Below are 19,311 nucleotides of genomic sequence, written 5' to 3'. Positions count from 1 at the left end.
ACTAGTCAAAAGCGTCTTCAAGAAAATTTAAAACCTGAGACCTAAGAACAGAACAGCAATTCACTTAGATTAATGGGAAAGGTCAATTTAAATCACAGCATATTTGGTCTGTTTGAATGATAGGCTGACACTTAATTAAACATCTCATAGAAGTCCTTAGGAGACCTGCTTTAATGCCTTGGAATTAACAAAAATATGTTTATATAGGGGGTAGCTAGGTGACACAGTGGATAAAGCACCAGCCCTGGATTCAAGAAGACCTGAATTCAAATCCGGCCTCAGACACTTGACACTTACTAGCTGTGTGACCCTGGGCAAGTCACTTAACTCCCACTGCCCCCCCCCCCAATATATATATGTTTATATAAATGAGTTCTTCCAAGTTAGTGTGGTACAATGTAAGAGGTGCTGGGTTGAATCAAAGGACCTGGGTTCAAATTCTGACTCTATCATTTACTAGCTGTCTGGCTATGGGCAAGTCACTTAATCTCTCTATATTTTTTCCCTGTGTAAAATGAAGGGATAGCACTAAATTCCTCTAAGACTCCTTCCAGCACTAAATCTATGATTCTCTAATCTCTCTAATCTCGAGATTAATTTGTTCTTTAAAGTAGATTAAACATTCCCCTTGATACATTCTTTCCATCATTCATTTGCTTAGCATACAATTTCTTTCTTTCTTTCTTTCTTCCTTCCTTTTTTTTTTCAAGGCAGTCCCATTAAAAACAATCCTGTGGGGGCAGCTGAGTGGTGCAGTGGATAGAACACTGGTCCTGGATTCAGAAGGACCTGAGTTCGAATCTGTCCTCAGACACTTAACAATTACTAGCTGTGTGACCCTGGGCAAGTCACTTAACCCCAATTGCCTCACCAATAAAACAACAACAATCCTGTGTTTGTATTTCAGAATCCAAGTACAATTTCCTAATGCCCTACTACAAACAAGATTCTATTTTTCTTCTAGAACAAAAACTCTTTTCACATAAAGAGGAATACTGGGAATGTCATGTCTCTTTTCCTCATGCACACAATAGAAAAATAGGTATACAGGTGCTGCATGTCAGATTCATAGAACTGGATTCATCCCTTTGCCAATTAATTGAGAAAACTTCCCTTAAAACATATCACTCCTTTCTGCCCCCAACAAAATAAAAGAAAAGGGCACGATCACAGGTTCATTTACTCATTCAAAAAAGCCTGAGCACCTACTGTGTGAAAGGCATTGTATTGTGCTAGGTACTGTGTAGAATACAAAAAGATAAAAGGCACAGTTCCTGACTTCACGGAGCTTACAGTCTAATTGACGAGACGAGTATAACAAAACCTGGAAATGCTTGTTCGGGGCCTATGAGACAAGGGATACCCCACCCACCCTAGATGAAAGAGGATCAGGGAAATTATACAGCAAAGTAAAGGAAATGAATCTTAACTTCACATCATCACATTGTCAGAGGTAAATATTTCTGAATATATCCATAATTTTCTATTTAATATTTTAGTAAGAGGGAGGCAGAAAAGTGCAGGGACTAATTGGAGGACAGAGCAGTAGTCATGTATATGATATTGATTTGTTTCTGAATTGCCTTGCCAAGGATAAGAACAGATGTTAAAGATGCTGGCTTCCATTATCATCACTGTAATTCTAGGACTTATACTGAGACAAACATATACAAGTATCAGTAGTCTAAACATATTTTTGTACATTATCTCATTTAATTTTTTCAACAGTCTTCTGAGACAGATCAGTCAGGTGTTTCCTTTTACAGAAGAGGAAACTGAGTTACAAAGCTATTAAGTAACTTCCCCAGTTTCACAAAATTAGTATGTAGATGGATGAAATCAGGTCTTCCACTTCTAAGTCATGGATCATTTCTATTATACAAGTGTATATAAAGAAAAAAAAGTCCTCTGCTGAAGAATGGAATATGAAAGTCTAAGTCCTTCAGAAGAAAACTTCCTTTACTCTTCAACTAATTTTTTTCCTAACTCAAACAATGGCAATATTTAAAATCAATTTCAAAAGGTTTATATAATCAATAATTTGTCATGGAGTTACTAAGAAGGAAACATATTACTGGAAATCTATAGGTTACCAGCAATATCAATCAAGCAATCAATAAGTATTGATTGAGCATCTGTTTTATATAAAGTGTTGTGCTGAAGGCTGTAAAGGTAAAGGAAGCACAAGGTAGTATAAGGCATAGCTCCTGCCCTTGGGGAGCTTATTATCTGACCAGGGAAAGAAAATTAATACATATTAAAACATCTAAGACAATTATTCAAATAATAACCCATTATTATTTTTAGTTATTAAACAGATACAATGCTTGTTGAATTGGCTTGATGAACAGTACAGTATAGTATGTAATGGTGTAACCTGGGTTTCTAACTAAGCCTGGGGTATTCTGCATGAGACTCTCCTAATTGGTAGATTCTCTTGCTCAACTGAAGGAAGAAATTGCAGTGTCACTTGGAGAAGGGTAGATAAGATTCCAGAGATAACTATCAATACCTCCCATGATTGGCATTTAGATAACCCACATGGACATATACAACTTATAGAGACATAGCAGATACCTTATACTACAATAACTCATTGCATGATAAGTACTGTAAACTGGAATTCAGAGAGGGATCAATGTTGGCTTTATGGAGGAGGAGTCACTTGATCTGAGCCTTGAAGGACAATAGTATTTAGACCAGTGAAAGGTAGGAGAAGAGCAGTTTAAGCAGAGAGAACAACTTTGGGAGCAAAGGTGTGGCATGAGAAGATTTATATCGATTTGGTGCTTTAAGCTTTACATAATATTTTCATGCCATTTGATCCTCACACTAACTCTGTGAATCTGTGAAATAAGTATTATTCTCATTTTACAAATGGAGAGACTAAATTTTAGAAGAGTTATAATTTGTTCAAGATTACCTAGCTAACAAGTAAAGGGGCTAGTATAGGCACTCAAACCTTTTCACTTCAAAATCACGGATTTTTCCAACATTTGATAGTTACCTCCAATGATAAGAATTACGTTGAAGAAAGGTGCATTCAGGAGCAATATGCAAGACAGATTAGAGAGACCAATCAAGGAAGTAAAGTAGGAGGCATGGTACTGGTTTGGTAGTATTGGGAATGAAAAGGAAATGACAGACAAAAAAATATATTTTACAAAAGAATTGTTAGGGCTTGGTGACTGATTGGATATAGGACATGAAATAAAGGTAAGAATTTGAGTATATTGAATATGAGGAGACAGCAAGACACTGTAGCAGAAATGTCCATTAGTCAACTGAAGATAGGATTCTGTTTGGGAAAGAGCTATAGAGATTTAGGGATTATCACTATAAACATTGATTGTTGAAACCATGAGAATGAATGGAATCTCCAAAACAAAGACAGAGTGTAGAAGGAGAAGAGTTAAGAACCTAAGACTAAAAAAAAAAAAAGAAAAAAGAAAAAGAAAAGAACCTAAGACTAATTCTCAGGGAATGCCCAGGAGAAAGGAAGGAAAAGAATACCCAGCAAAGTAAACAAAGGTAGAAACAGAAGAAGGATAGAATAATAGAAGGGCAAGACAGGTGAGTTTCAGGAAGTAGGGGGTGATCGATGGTGTTAAATGCAGCAATCCTTAGAGAATACTATCAGTGGAACTGTTACATCAAGGAAAGCATCCAGCTGTCACCCTGACTTTTCTCTACCAGCCCACTACAATCTTATGCTGTACCAACAGGCAGTCACTGAAGGTGAATTACATGGTACAGAGTAAGGAAACCTGAGGACAAGCAAAACAGGATAAAGACAGGGAGAGCTCTATTGTTTTTCTCTAGTATATATTTGTGTGTATATATCTACTGTACATTTTTGTATAGCAGACTCTTTTAGCTTAGAGAGGTAAAAAAAGAGAGGTCCAGAGAAATGTTATAATTGAACAAAAGTCCGATAATATCAGAATGAGGTCTTAAATTAGAAAATCCAGTCAGTCAAAAAACTGGACCTTAAAAACAGTAAGTTTTCATTTTTTAAATGAAATAATATTTTTAGTGTAGCACTTTAAAGTTACAAAGCACTTTACACATATCATTTGATCATCACAAAAGCCCTGTAAGCTAGGAAAACAAGACTTAGAGAGGTTAAATGACATGTCAATTAGCTAGTGTCTGAAACTGGATTTGAATGATTCCATTTTCCTAACTTGTGGTCTAAAACTATTGACCTAGGGTGCAGCTAGATGGCACAGTAGATAAGGCACAGGCCCTGAATTCAGGAGGACCTGAGTTCAAATCTGGTCTCAGACACTTGGCACTTAACTAGCTGTGTGTCCCTGGGCAAGTCACTTAACCCTCATTGCCCTGGGAGTTGGCGCAGGGGGAGAACTCTTTGCAAAAACTATTGACCTGGGGCAGCTAGGTGGCATAGTGGATAAAGCACTGGCCCTGGATTCAGGAGGACCTGAGTTCAAATCCGGCCTCAGACACTTGACACTTGCTAGCTGTGTGACTCTGGGCAAGTCACTTAACCTCCATTGCCCAACAAACAAAAACAAAAAAACAACAACAAAAAAAACCCCTATTGACCTTAGCTGCTTTTGTGCATTTCCCCTATTGAACCAATTTTAGAATGTAAAAGTTGAGAAGGACTTTGCAAAGGTCAGCGTTGGAAAGGGAGAGAGAGAGATGGAAATGGAGGCAAAGATCCCAAACCCTCCCAACAATCTTCTCCACAACATTCTTATAGATGGTCATGCAACCTATACTTGAAGTATTCCAGTGACCAAGGAAACCTCATGTATTTTTGACAGGTCTGTAAGTTGTGAAGAGCTGAAATCTGCTTTCCTATAATTCCCATCCATGGGTATTTGTTCTGTACCTCTGCAGAATAAGCCTAATGCCTATTTCATGTGAAGCCCTTCAAATATATATATGTGTGTGTGTGTGTGTGTGTGTGTGTGTGTGTATGTATATATACATATATATATATACATACATATATATATACACACACACACACACACATATAATATATATAGTGGGGCAATGAGGATTAAGTGACTTGCCCAGGGTCACAGAGCTAGTAAGTTTCAGGTGTTTATTTGAGGGTGGATTTTAACTCAGGTCCTCCTGAATCCAGGGCCAGTGCTTTTTATCCACTGTGCAATCTAGCTGCCCCAACCAAGCCCTTCAAATATTTTAAGGCAATTTTCAGATGCAGTGCCCTCCCCCAAGTCTGCTCTTCTCCAGGCAAAGCATCCCCCAATCTCCCAATAAAGTAGTTAGCACAGTACCTGGCACACAGTAGTGGGTGCTTAATAAATGTTGATTGAGCTTTTTATAATGTGGTTTTGAGACTTGTCACTATACTGGATGTAAGTGTAGGTTTAAATTGTGATGTTCCCACAGATCCATGCCCGCTTTGGCTACACACTTCCTGCCACCTTTATCCTACATAGCTTTCTTAAATTCAATCTGCTTTACTTCCTTTTTTATACTTTATGCTCTTTCTTTCCTATCCTTAACAGCAATAACTCATACTTACATAGTGAATTATATATTACATTCTATACTTATTAGTACATCCAGAATGGTAAATGGTTTCAAGTCTATGTCATAAGCCACTGGGGCATTTAAATGGAGTAATGGAAGGAACCCTAGACTTGGAATGAGGTAGGACCTGAGATCAAATCTTGATTCAAACAATTATTAACTGCACATCATTTAATATGCCTCCACCTCACTTTCCTCACTTATGAAATGGGGATAATAATAGCACCTGCTGCACTTGGTTGTTGTAAAGATCAAATGAGCTAACACTTGCTTTGAAAAATTTTTAAGTCTATAAATCGTAGCTATCTTAATTTTCCTTATCTTATGTGAAGATTGAATAAAGTAAGGAATATTTTGCCTAGAGAAGACAGAGTTATTTTTAAGTACTTGAGAAACAGTCACATAGGAGAATGATTAGACTCATTTGCTTAGCTCCTGATGGCAGAAGTAGGACCAATGACTAGTAGATGTAAAGAAACAAACTCAGATTGGATATAAGGAAAAGATGCCTAACAATCAGAGCTGCCTTTATTGAAGTTCACAGCAAAGGCTGGACAGTTCCTTCTGGTGTGTTTTGTAGTGGGGATTTCTTTTTCTCCCCCAATATAGGTTGGACTAGACGGCCACATAGGTCCCTTCTTATTGGGCAATGCTTTGATTCTGCCTGTTTCTTTCCTAATAGAGAAGATTAATTAGGAAGGGAGAGAGTTTTAGACAGGGAAACTAATTAATCCTCCTCCAGTTTCTGAGAATTAGGACTTCTTAAAGACCACCTAGTAAACAAAACAGCAAGCCGTTACTTAGGTGTACGATGAATTGAAGAGGCACCTCCTAGGGCTCAGCAAAAGAGGATGGAAGGAGGATTTCTGGGTTTTTAATCACTAATTCCACCTTTGCTCCTGGAAAATGCAGTCCTTTTTTCAGAGTCCTCATTTAATAAAAAAAAAAAATCAAATACGAAATGAGCCTTAAGACTTCAACCCAACCAAGCCATTGCACCCAGTATGATTTATTTATTTTTATGCTTAATAGATAGGTATTTAGTTAGATTTTTATAGATCTTTTCCCCCTCCCCAAGGGAGGAAGATGATTTATAGTGGCTAACTGATTGCTCTTAGCAAGAAAAGGTACTAAGGAAATGTAAATACTGTACGCTAAAGAACCAGCCCTTTGAAATCAACAATTTACCTTAGAATCATTGAAACATCAGAGCTTGCAAGGGCCTCAAAGATCATCTAATTCAACCCTTTCATTTTATAGATGGAGAAGTAAGGCAGGAAATATTTTAAGTGATTTGCACAAGATGAGAGATCCAGGCAAGGCTCTGACTTGACAATCTCCCACCCTTAGAAAAAGAAATGGAATCATGCAAAGTAAAATAATCAGAGTCAAGGAAAAATATGAACAATGACAACAATGTAAACAGAAAGAAATTATCAAAATAATCAAAAGTGAATAATACAAAAATGCAAAGAACAAGCATGGCCTTGAATTAGAAATATGAAAATACAGCCAACCCCACTTCTTTGCAGAGGTGGAGGGGAGGGGGTCTATGGTTGTGGTACATTACATATATTTTTAGATTTTTTCCAATATATTGATGAGGTTTGATGATCTTTTTGGTTTTTTTAAGAAATATTTTTGCTGTATCAGATGGTTCTCTAGGAAGGGATACCAGCAGACAATCTGGTGATTTAAAAAATAGATATCAATGAAGTGTATTTTTAAAAATAAAAGAGCAATCTATAACATTTCTTTCAAAAAAGCCCCTTCCAAATCCCTTCTTCAAGGAACTTGATACTTCAAGGGATCTGTAAATAAATAATACGGTTATTCTCACCCAACAGAGGAGATAGAAAAAAGAAATGTAGCCATACCTGACGTCTTGGTGTATTATAGTTGCTTATTTACTTCCAGACATTACATGCTCTAATGTATCCTGGACACAACCACCTGGATAAAACACCTGAACATCGCATTGTGTCTCTACTTATTATTCTACAGGAGATTCTTAATACCCATTTGGTCAATTTTAAACTCCTCAAACTGAAACTCAAGGCAATTGGTCAGTTGGTATCTTGTAATCTTAACTGTAGAAGACAAATTAGGAGATGTTTACCAGATTTCAGGTTAGAAATGATAAGGGACTGTGTGAGTGGTAAGAAAGAGCAAAATGACAGAGATGGTACCAATTGCAAGATCTGGTAACTGATTGGTTTTTGTGGGATGATGGAGGTTGAAGATAATAGCAAGTTTGTGATTTTGTGAAACTGGAAGAAGCCAAAATAGGGAAATCCTGAAGATGAGTGAACACGGAATGAGGGTAAGATGATTAAACATGCTGAGTTTTAAATGCCAATGGGACATCCAGTTTGAAATACTCAACAGAAAGTTGGTGATGCAGAATTAGAACTCAGGAGAGATACTAGGACTGGATTTATATATCTGAGAGTCATCTGCACAGAGAAGATATGATAAAGATAGCATTGGATCTGAAACTTGAAGGGGCTCAGATAGAAGAAGTTCTAAGAGGTATAGGTGAGGAAGGAGAAAGAGAGACCTATATGAAGGCAAATAGGTGGAAGATAAAATGTCACATATAAGGAATGACAAGCAAGCTGGCTCAGCTGAAATGTGACATAAACCTTGAAAAGTAGACTGGGGCCTGATTGTAGGGATCTTTATGAGCTAGAGTGAGTTTTTACTTTATCTTAAAGGCAATAAGAAGCCAATAAAACAAGCATCTTTAGCAGGTGAGTGACACAGTCATAACTGTACTTTAGGAATATCAATTTGTCAGCTGTGTGGAAGATGGATTTGAGAGGGAAGAGACTGGGAACAAGAAGGACCAATTAGGAGGCTATTAAAAGAGTCTGAGTAATAGGTGATAAAGTCAGAATATGTAACCATGTAAGTGAAGAGAATGGGACAAAGCAAGAAATGTTGTGGAAGAAGGATCTATGAGACTTTGTAACTAACAAAGTAAGGGGGAGAGGAGAAGTAAGAGAGAAGAGTGAATGGCAACATCACTTGCCCCAGTTTTCTTATCTGTAAAATAGGAATAGAAATAGTAACTAGGGGGCGGGGGGGGGCAACTAGGTGGAACAGTGGATAAAGCACCGGCCCTGGATTCAGGAGGACCTGAGTTCAAATAAGGCCTCAAACACTTGGCCCTTGCTAGCTTTGTGACCCTGGGCAAGTCACTTAACCTCCATTGCCCTGTAAAAAAAAAAAAAATTGTACCTACTTTTCAAGGTTGTTGTGAGGATTAGATAATAACTGTAAAGAGTTTTGCAAACCTTAAAGTGCTATATAAATGCTAGCTTATTATTATTAACACTAATGTTACAAAACTGAATGATTAAAAAATTCTAATATGTTAAACAGAAATAAGGAAGTTAGGAGGAAGGGAGAGTTTAGGGGGAAAGATGGGTTCAGTTTTGACCTGTTGAGTTTGATATATTTCTGTGTTTTAAAGATGGAGACTGCAAAATATGTTTAATGTTGTTATGTATGTGTATATGTGTATATACATATATATGTATAGATAGATGTATAGATATGTATGTGTGTGTGTGTGTGTGTGTGTGTGTGTGTGTGTGTGTGTGTGTGTATCGGATTGCCTGCTGTCTGGGGGAGAAGGGGAGAAAAAAATTTGAAATTGTAAATCTTATGTAAACAAATGCTGAAAGCTATCTCTACATGTAACTGGAAAATAATAAAATACTTTTATTTAGACTGAAAAAAAAAGATGGAGACTGCAGCAGGAAACTTTTGATTTAGGACCAGAGTTCAGCAGAGAGATGAGAACTGGATATGTATAGTCTTTTGACCACACCAGGTTATTATCTCAAATGAAATTATACATGTAAAGTGCTATATAACTATGCCAAATCTGGACCTGGCCAATAATAGTCACCAATTGTTATTCTATATCTTAGTTTTTGTTGTCATTGAGTTGTAGTCATGTCTGACTCTTCATGACCCCATGGACTTTGTCCATAAAGTTTTCTTGGCAAAGATCTTGGAGAGGTTTGCCATTTCCTTCTCCAGCATGGCCCCATTTTAGAGATAAGGAACCAAGGCAAATAGCAGGTGTAAGTGACTTGCCCAGTCACAGCTAGTAAGTGTCTCAGGTTGGATTTGAATTCAGATCTTCCCTTTCTCAAGGCCTGATGCTCTATCCATAGCATCAGCTATCTGCACCAATACTATTTTTAGTACCTAACAATATTACACCAAAGTTGATAAAATAAAGTTAAACTACAACATATATTTTGGTTATTCAAACTTCAATTATTCAAAATTAAGAATGGTAATTGGGTTACACTGCAGTATTTCCAAATTAATCTTAACACATAATCACATAAAGTGGTGGCATTATTTGTTCATTTATAGGGAAAGATATAAAGGGCACATTTTAAATAGAAGTAATTTAGATTTTTTTTTTACTAAGTCCTGAGACCAAAATCTCCCTGAAAACTCTGAAACATCCTATATTTAGAAGAAACTATGTTTTCTCATCCACTTTCCTAGGATCTTTTGGATTTCAATCTTCAGATAACAACATGAAAAATTTCATCTGCTTGTTGTCCCATCAATGGCATGACCCTCTCGGTCATGTCCTAAACCTTTGTAACATCCCCCAAATCACCATAATGAGCCTGTGAAGATCTATTTAGAGAATTAAGATGAGAGCTTGGGAATAAAGAAGAGAAAGCAGCAATGATCCTATTTTCATGTTAATGTCTCTGGAAATGTCCTTGCAAATGAGAACAAGTGCAGAGAATATATGATGTACAGACAGGATTATTGCTAAATAGAATGGCTTCCAGAGTTTTTGGTGAAATGCCTGAAGCTCTTTAAATGAGCCCTTCTCATCTTGTGAGCTGCAACTGGTTTAATTGAGTCCTCTCCATCACAGCCTGTGTTCTTCTGAATAAAGCTGTCACATGTACTATACACCTGTAGAGATGAAATGATCCTGTAGTTATGATTTACACAGCTTTCCTTCAGTAAGAATTGATGGTGAGGGGCAGCTAGGTGGCACAGTTGATAAAGCACTGGCCCTAGATTCAGGAGGACCTGAGTTCAAAGCCGGCCTCAGACACTTGATACTTATTAGTTGTGTGACCCTGGGCAAGTCACTTAACCTTCATTGTCCCGCAAAACAAAACAAAACAAAAAGAATTGATGACACAAGGCCATAGGTCCTGAAGAAGATTCAGAACAAAACAAAAGTCATTCCTTGCCCTCCAGGAACTTATAATCTAACCGGAGAGGCACTATATGTATATATATATATATATATATATATATATTATACACACATCAAAATTAAGTAACAAGTCAGGCATATGCTTAAATATGACAATAAAAGGTACAAAAAAAGTGCCATAGAAATTATTTTTTTCTTCCCAATTCCACTTCTTCAAAATCTCCTGCATCTGTTTCCTTTTGTCCATTCAAATAGTCTCTTCAAGAATTCTTAACCTGGGGTGAAATTGAATGTGGAAAAAATACATCTTTATTTTTACTAACTTTTAACCAAAATTAAGCCTGTCCTTCTCTTATAAATGTAGGCAACATGCTACATTAGTATTAAACTTCACCAAACTGCCAAAGGGGTCTTTGATACCAAAAAAAGGGTTAAGAACTCCTTCTTATGTATAATCTGTATTGAATTGCTTGCTTTCTCAAGGAGGGACATAATTTGAAACTCTGAAAAATTTGTAATGAATATCAAAATTTTTTGTTTACACGAACTTAAGAAGAAAAAAATTAAATAAAAATTAAATTTTTAACAAAGAACTGCTCAGATGACTTCAGAAAAACCTAGGTAGGAAGACATATAAACTGTTGCAAAGTGAAGTAAACAGAACCAGGAGAACACCATACATACACAGTAGCCGTGCTATTATAACAATGATCAACTCTGAAAGACTTTCTTATCAAGACAATTCCAAAGCACTCATGATTAAAAATACTATCCACCTCCAGAGAAAGAAATTATGAACCCTGAGTGTAGGTGAAGCATATATTTTTAAAATTTCTTTTTGCTTCTTGCAGTTTGGGGGGGGGGGCATTTTTATTGTGTTGTTGTTGGTTTTTTTAATACAGCTAATATGAAAATGTTTTGCATGGGTTCAGATGGATAATTGATATCATACTGTTTTCCTTTTCAAAAGGTAGGGAAAGGATGGGAGATCATTTGGATCTCAGAAGTTTTTTAAAAAAATTAATGTTGGGGCAGCTAGGTGGCGCAGTGGATAAAGCACCCGCCTTGGATTCAGGAGTACTTGAGTTCAAATCTGGCCTCAGGCACTTAACACTTACTAGCTGTGTGACCCTAGGCAAGTCACTTAACCCCAATTGCCTTACCAAAAAAAAAAAATTAATATTAAAAAGATTTTAATGTAATTGGGAAATATATGATAAAATAAATAGAAATATAACTTAAAAGAGAATTCCTGCTCTACCCTAGTTTAGACGCTTATTTCTCCTCATCTGGAATTTTATATTAGCCTTTTGCTTTGTCTAGCTGACATCCGTCTCACGTATCTATCCTCCATACAGCTGTTGAAGTGATCTTTGTAAAATACTGGCCTGACAATATCACTTGCCCACTCAAAAATCTGCAATGTTTCCTATTCCTTCTAGGATAAAATTAAAACTCATCACTCCAGCAATTAAAGCCCTCGACAATCTAATTTCCATTCACTTTGTGGGCTGGACTGGAAGACCTCTGAGATCCTTTCCAACTCTAAATCTATGATCCTATGATCTTTTTCTGTTTTATTTCATTTTACTCTTCTTTATGCACATTGAATCCTATTCAAAATGATATGCTAGCTGTTTGCTATACATAATAATTACATTTAACTACCTGTGTATATGTCATTCATAGATAGGTGGTACAGTACATAGAGAACTGGTTCAGGAGCCAGGAAGACTTGAGTTCAAATCCAACCTCAGACACTTAATAATTGTGTGACCTTGGGCAAGTCATGAACCCTCTGTCTGCCTCAGTTTTCTCATCTATGAAATATGGATAATGATAGCTTCTGCCTCCCAGGGCTGCTGAGAGGATAAAATGAGATAATATTTATAAAATGTTAGCACAGTGCCTGGCATATGGTAAGTGCTATACAGAAGTTGTTGTTTTTGTTATTAGTACTATGTAAGGTCCTTGAACATATTCATTTTTTATTTTTTATATTTTCAGTGCCTCATACCATACGTGGCACATAGAAAAATCTGATTGTTGAACTAAATTATGGTGACGTTAAAGAAGCCCTTATAGAAGAGAAGGCTGCATCTTGATAAATAGGGTTCTAGACAGACTTAGGGAAGGGAGAACTATTCACAAAGAAGGAAAAATCACAAGATGGAAGGAATTGGAAATGACCAAGTATATTCAGGTCAGTGTCAGAAACTGACCCAAATGGAGAATAGATTATGTTGGAGAACAATAGAAAAAGACTGGATGGGTAAGGGGAAGCACTGAATGCCAAGCTGAGAAGTTAGTTTTATCCTAAAAGTAGTAATAAAGAATAAACTTCAGGGTGTTTTAAGTTTGGAAACAGTATACATTTCAAGTAATTGAAACTGAGCATCCACAGAGTCGGTGAGAACAGCAGGTCCTACTCACAGACAACCTTAATTAGGTGAGAATGCCTGATATCTGTAGGGAAAGGACCTTTATATTAATTCCTCTTCCTTTGCTTCACCAGGCATGGTATCTTAGGATCCTGGATTTAGAGCTAGAAGGAACTTTAGAGGTCATTTAATAGAACCTACTCATTTTTAAGGTGAGGAAACCAAAGCCCAGAGAGGTTAAGTGTTTTCCCCATCATCACACAAGATATGAATAGAAGAGAATTTAAACCTCAGTCCTCTGACTCCAAATCTATTGCTAATTCCACTGCACAAATGTTGGCTTTCTGGGACATGGTTTATCATCAGCATAGCAAAAGGTCAAAAGATCCCTTAAAAACCTCAAGTCTACAAAGTAGAGAGGCAACATGGCTTAGTGGAGGGAAAGTATGTTTCTGAGCCAAAAAGCACAAGTTCAAATCCTGTCTCTGATAAATTGTTGTATGATCCTAGGAAAATCACTTAACCTGTATATGTTATAATATATAGTTGAAAAGATTAAAAATTAACTGGATGGTGGGGCAGCTAGGCGGCGCAGTGGATAGAGCACCGGCCCTGGAGTCAGGAGTACCTGAGTTCAAATCCGGCCTCAGACACTTGACACTTACTAGCTGCGTGACCCTGGGCAAGTCACTTAACCCCAATTGCCTCACTTAAAAAAAAAAATTTAACTGGATGGTGACCCTGGGCAAGTCACTTAACCCCAATTGCCCCACCAAAAAACCCAAAAAACCCCAAAACAAAATTAACTGTATGGAACACTGCATACATATATTGTCCTGTGTGATATATTCTTCAGTTTCATTGAATTTTTAATTTTTTAAAAAATCTTCATTATATGAAATAGTTTCCTGTATGGGGAAGGAATATATTTTAAAATTATGTCAGCACTAAAACAAAATGTAAAATTGGGGAAAAAATTAACTGTAGACTAAAAAAATAATTCTAAGGATGGGTAGATCAAAGAATGACCCATAGAAATAGTAATACATAGTTGCATCAAAAAAGTGACAACAAGAAGACAATATACCGAAATTTGTGAGGGTGCAGCCAAAGTAGTCCATAGGGGAAATTTTATATCTCTAAACATTGTCACCAACAAAAGAAAGAACAAATCAATGAGTCAATTAATTGAGCAACTACAAAGCCAACAAGTGAAATAACAAAACTGAAATTCTGATAATCAAAGAGAATATTAGCAAAATTTAGAGCCAAAATTCCATTGAATTAATAAATAAAACTAGAAGCTGATGGAGTTGTGTTTTTTAAGAAAAAAAAACCTAATACAATAGATAAATCATTAGCTAATTTGATTTTTTTTAAAGAAAAGGAAAAGCAAATTACCAGAACTGAAAATTAAAAGGGAAAGTGTATAACAAATGAAGAAGAAATAGAAGAAATTATTAGAATCTATTTTACTCAAGTATATTCCAGTAAAACTGACAACTTAAAGAAATGATATTTATTTAAAAAATAAGATACTCAACAGAATAAGAAATAGAGTATTTTAATAATGCAATCTCAAAAAAGTAATGTAATAAGCCATAAATGAATTTCCAAAGAAAAAAGCTTTAGAACCAGATGGATTGACAAGCAAATTCTATCATGCATTCACAGAACAATTAAAAACAATTACTTTCAATATTGCACAACTTCTCTTTTAAAAAAGGGAAAAGATGGGGATCCAACTAAATTTTTTCTGAGACAAATATCATACTGATACACAAAACAAGAAGAATCAAAAAAGAGAAAGAAAACTACAGACCAATAACATCTCTAAAGATTATTGATGCAAAAATTAAATAAAATATTATCAAAGAGACCATAACAATGTTATCAAAAGGATAAAACGCCATGACCAAATTCAATTTATATCAGGAATGCAGAGCTGACAACTATCAACATAACTGACCATATTAATAACAAAAACAACAAAAATCTTAGAATTATATCACTAGATGAAGAAAAGCTTTTCAAAAATTATGCCATCCTTCTGTGAGGAAAAACACACTAGAAAAGATGAGAATAGATGATCTGTTCCTTAATATGGTAAGTAGTATGTATCTAAAACCTAGAGCAAGAATAAACCAGAAGACTTTCTAATGAGTTTGGGGTTGTTAAGTGAGAATATCCATTAACACTCTTAGTATTTGATATAGTGCTAGAAATCCTAGCTATATTAATTAGAAATGAAAAAGAAATTTAGAGAACAAGCATAGGTAAAAAGAAAATAAGATTATTGTGTTTTGCAAATTAATATGATGGTTTACTTAGAGAAACCTAGAGAGTCAACTAACAATCTAATTGAAATAATAACATTAGTTGTAGGATACAAAATAAATCCACACAAAAAAAACCCAAAACAAAACCCCAGTATTGATGTATAATATCAACAAAACCTATCTGTAAGAGAAAGAAAAATTTCACCTAAAATAACTACAGAATGATAAACTAGTTGGGAGTTAAATATAAGATAAATATAAGAACTATATGAATAAAACTACAAAACATTGCTTATGGAAATAATGACGAACCTAAATAATTGAAGAAATATCAATTGCCTATAAATTAGGTTGAACCAGTATGATATAAATGATGACAGTACCTAGATTTATTTATTCAATGCCACATCAAAGTACCCAAAGAATTATTTTATAGAGGTAGAAAAGAAATTAAATTCATCCAGAGAAACTAAAAAAGGCAAAAATGCCAAAGTGAAATAATGGGGGAAAAAGTGAAAAGGAAAGGAGCCTAGCCAGTGCCAGATCTCAAACCCTACTACTACAAGGTAGTAGTCATCAAAAGAATTTAGTACTGGCAATGAGATGCTGCTGCCAGTGGATAGACTATTGAGCCTCAAATCAGGAAAACCTGAATTGAAATCCAATCTCAGACACTTCCTGGCAGTGTGACCTTGGACAAATCACTTAACTTCTGCTTGCCTCAGCTTCCTGAATAATAATAATGGGGAAAGTAATAGCACCTCCCTCCCATGGTTGTTGTGTAAGGGTCAAATGAGATAAAGTTTGTAAAGTGCTTAGCTTAGTTCTTGGTACATAGTAGTAGCTAGGTAAATGCTAGCTATTATTATTATTATTATTATTATTACTGGTTAAAAATAGAGGTTAATAAGTGACACAGAATAGGTGTACAACATTACTAACTCATCTATTAGGCTAGTGTTCAATAAATTTAAAGACCCCAAATACTGGTGAAGAACTCCCTATTTGACAAAATCTACTTAGAAAACTGGAAAAATGCTTGGAAGAAAGCAAGTTTGGACCCATGCTTCATATTACATAATAAGTAAGGTCTAAATGGATACAAAAAAGATCACATCGAAAACAAATTAGAGGATCAAAGGAAGAAATTATTATTTGAATCTATGGATAAGAGAAGAATTCATGACCAAGCCAGAGATAGAGAGGATCACAAAAGATAAAATTTAATTACTTAAATATAGAGGTTTGGCATAAATAAAATCAATGTAGCTAAAATTAGAATGGAAATATTTACCTGGGGAAAATCTTTACAATGTTCTCTGATAGTGGACAGAGCACTGGGCCTGGAGTCAGAAAAACCTTGAGTTCAAATCTGGCCTCAGATACTTTCTATGTAACTCTGGGCAAGTTTAATCTCTGTTTTCCTCAGTTTCTTCAATTGTAAAATGGGGATAATGAAAGCACATACCTTGGAAAGATGCTGTGAGGATCAAATGAGATCTTTTAAAAGAGCTTAGTACAGAGCCTGGCACATCATAGGCATTATATAAATGCTTATTCATTTCCCTTCTTTTCCAAGATATATAAGGAATAGATTTAAGAATACAAGAATTGATCCAAGGAATTGATATAAGAATAACAGCAATTCCTTACTGATAAATGGCAAATGGATTTGAGCAAGCAGATTTCAAAGTAAGAAATTAAAGCAATGTAAATTAAAGCAACTCTGCTTCCACCTATGAGAAATTAGTATTTCTCTTATATTTAATAATTAATTATTGTACTAGGACCAAGGGTTTTCTACATTTCTTCTTCCTTATCCAGATATCAACCAGTGTGGGAAATCTTTGGCAGAAATTTACTCAGGCCAAGATCTAGTCAGACAGTAAAAGAAATTCTAAGTTTGGGCTAATGGGTGCATTCCTGTTCATTATGTTTGCTCAGATAGGTCTGGTGGAAGTTTTCTCTATATCAACTAAAATTGATAGTTAAAAATAAAATTTTCCTTTATCAGTGAAATCACAGGTCCATTTCCTATTCCTGTCTCTATAATCAATAAAATGATGTCTAGTCTCTCACTGTCTTGTCTCCAATTGATTTGCCTCAAAAGGCCTTTGTCCAGTCACCTAGAGAGTAATCTCCCCTTTTTATGTTTTCAGAATGAGTGGAAGGCATAGCATGGGCCTCCAATCCTCTGGATACCCTATACAGTCAACTAACAATCCAGAAGTTTGCCTTGGCTTGCTTTATGAAAGTCCAGTCACTAATAATCTCCATAATCCCCTCCCATAACCTTCATGAGGAAGTCCTTCCCGTTGCCTTCAAAAAGAAAAGACTTAGTAGGCATCATACAAATCCAAAGGCTCTCATTTTCCATGAGTTGGTTTGCCAATGAAGATTTTGTTATCTTAAAGTCCATGTACATTCTAAGTTAGAAAGCTCGAAGGCCCCAAGAACCACATCGGATTGCAGATGTATGACATTTAGGCTGAGTCAGTTTCCAAAATTAACTATTTGATGTTTGGATTCCTCTTGAGGTGCTATCTTCTCTGCACTAATCATTAGGATGATTTGAGAGTCTTCTCTGCCTGTTCTGTTCTGGCTGGCATCTTGTAAGCCAGGCTCTTGCTATGTAAATTCAAATTCAGTGGAAAAATCTCTAACAGCTGCACATCTTACCACCAGAACATGTTGTCATTAGATAGGAAAATGAATCAAAACATTCTTGGAACCCTGAGTTAGGCTTTTCTCTTGTTCTTTTTGCCTCTTATTTTTATGCCTCTATTTTTTTTTTCATTCAAAGTCATTGGGAGCCTCTTCCAATTTAAGCTTTGACTGTCCCTAAGAGTTTTTTGAGATTCATTTATATCCTTTATTTTAAAACTTGGTCATGAACATCATAAGATTTATCAAAATATTGTTAAATCTCCTGCTAAGATTATACCTTGTCCAGTTCTTTAAGCAGCACCTTCTAACCCGGGAGTCAAAAAGAACAAAACTAATTCAAAATAGTACAAAAAACATTTATGATAATTAAATGTAATGATTTACTTTATTAATAAAATTCTTCCTTTCCTGGCTTTTGATCATGTATATTAGCATCGATTTGTGAATTCTAAAAATAACATAAATGAAATTAGTTTCTAAAAATTAATACACATATAATTCTATTAGAATACATAAATCTAGGTACTAAAATATTACAAGTATTATTTATAAAATAATTATAATCTTTTAGCTATAATGCAAATGTTCATATGCAGTAAAAGGTTATTTGAACAACTATATCCCTATTATTTATTTACATTTATATATACTCATGCCCTTGCTTACTCAAATAAAGGTCCCCACAGCATTAAAATGACAAATTCATCAAACTGAACCTCAATTGAGATTCAAAGCAATTACCCTTTTACTCTTGAATCAAAAATGTTAAAGCTCAAAAGCAGGGTCCTTCATTTTACAAAGGAGAAGGCTGAGACCCAGGGATAGGAGGAGTGACTTTCCAAAGATCCCACAGCTAAGTGACAGCAGAGAAAACCAGAAAACCCAAGACACCTGACTCCTAAGAGTCACCACACCATGTTTATTTCCCACTTATAGGCAGTCATTTGTTCTACTTTCTATTCAAAAGCAAAGACCTAAAAATGTGTAGAACAGAGCCATCCCCACCAACAGACTGACACTGCTCAGGCAAATCCTGTTCTGAAAGCATAGCTAGTGGTTGAGAGTAAAAGCTCTCTCCCCACAATATCTCCTTCCCTGGGAATCTTCTTGTACAAGGGGTGGGGTGAATATAGCAGCAAACAGAGCAAGGATGATAGAAACAACAGCTTTTTCCCCCTAATACACCTAGGTGGGAAAGGTCTTTTCCTCTCCTAATCTCCCTTTAGCATAG

At 35.7% G+C, this 19,311-nt stretch overlaps 1 protein-coding gene across 5 annotated transcripts in view; it reads right to left on the bottom strand.

Moving 5' to 3' along the window:
- CACNB4 (calcium voltage-gated channel auxiliary subunit beta 4) overlaps positions 1-19,311 on the bottom strand; it is a 351,173-nt gene that overhangs the window by 130,859 nt on the left and 201,003 nt on the right. The gene's annotated exons all lie outside the window — the stretch shown is intronic.

Source organism: Dromiciops gliroides, chromosome 3, assembly GCF_019393635.1.
Source record: "Dromiciops gliroides isolate mDroGli1 chromosome 3, mDroGli1.pri, whole genome shotgun sequence".
Lineage (NCBI taxonomy): Eukaryota > Metazoa > Chordata > Mammalia > Microbiotheria > Microbiotheriidae > Dromiciops > Dromiciops gliroides.
The sequence above is the reverse complement of the archived record's forward strand: the minus strand, read 5'-3'. Positions and strand labels throughout refer to the sequence as shown.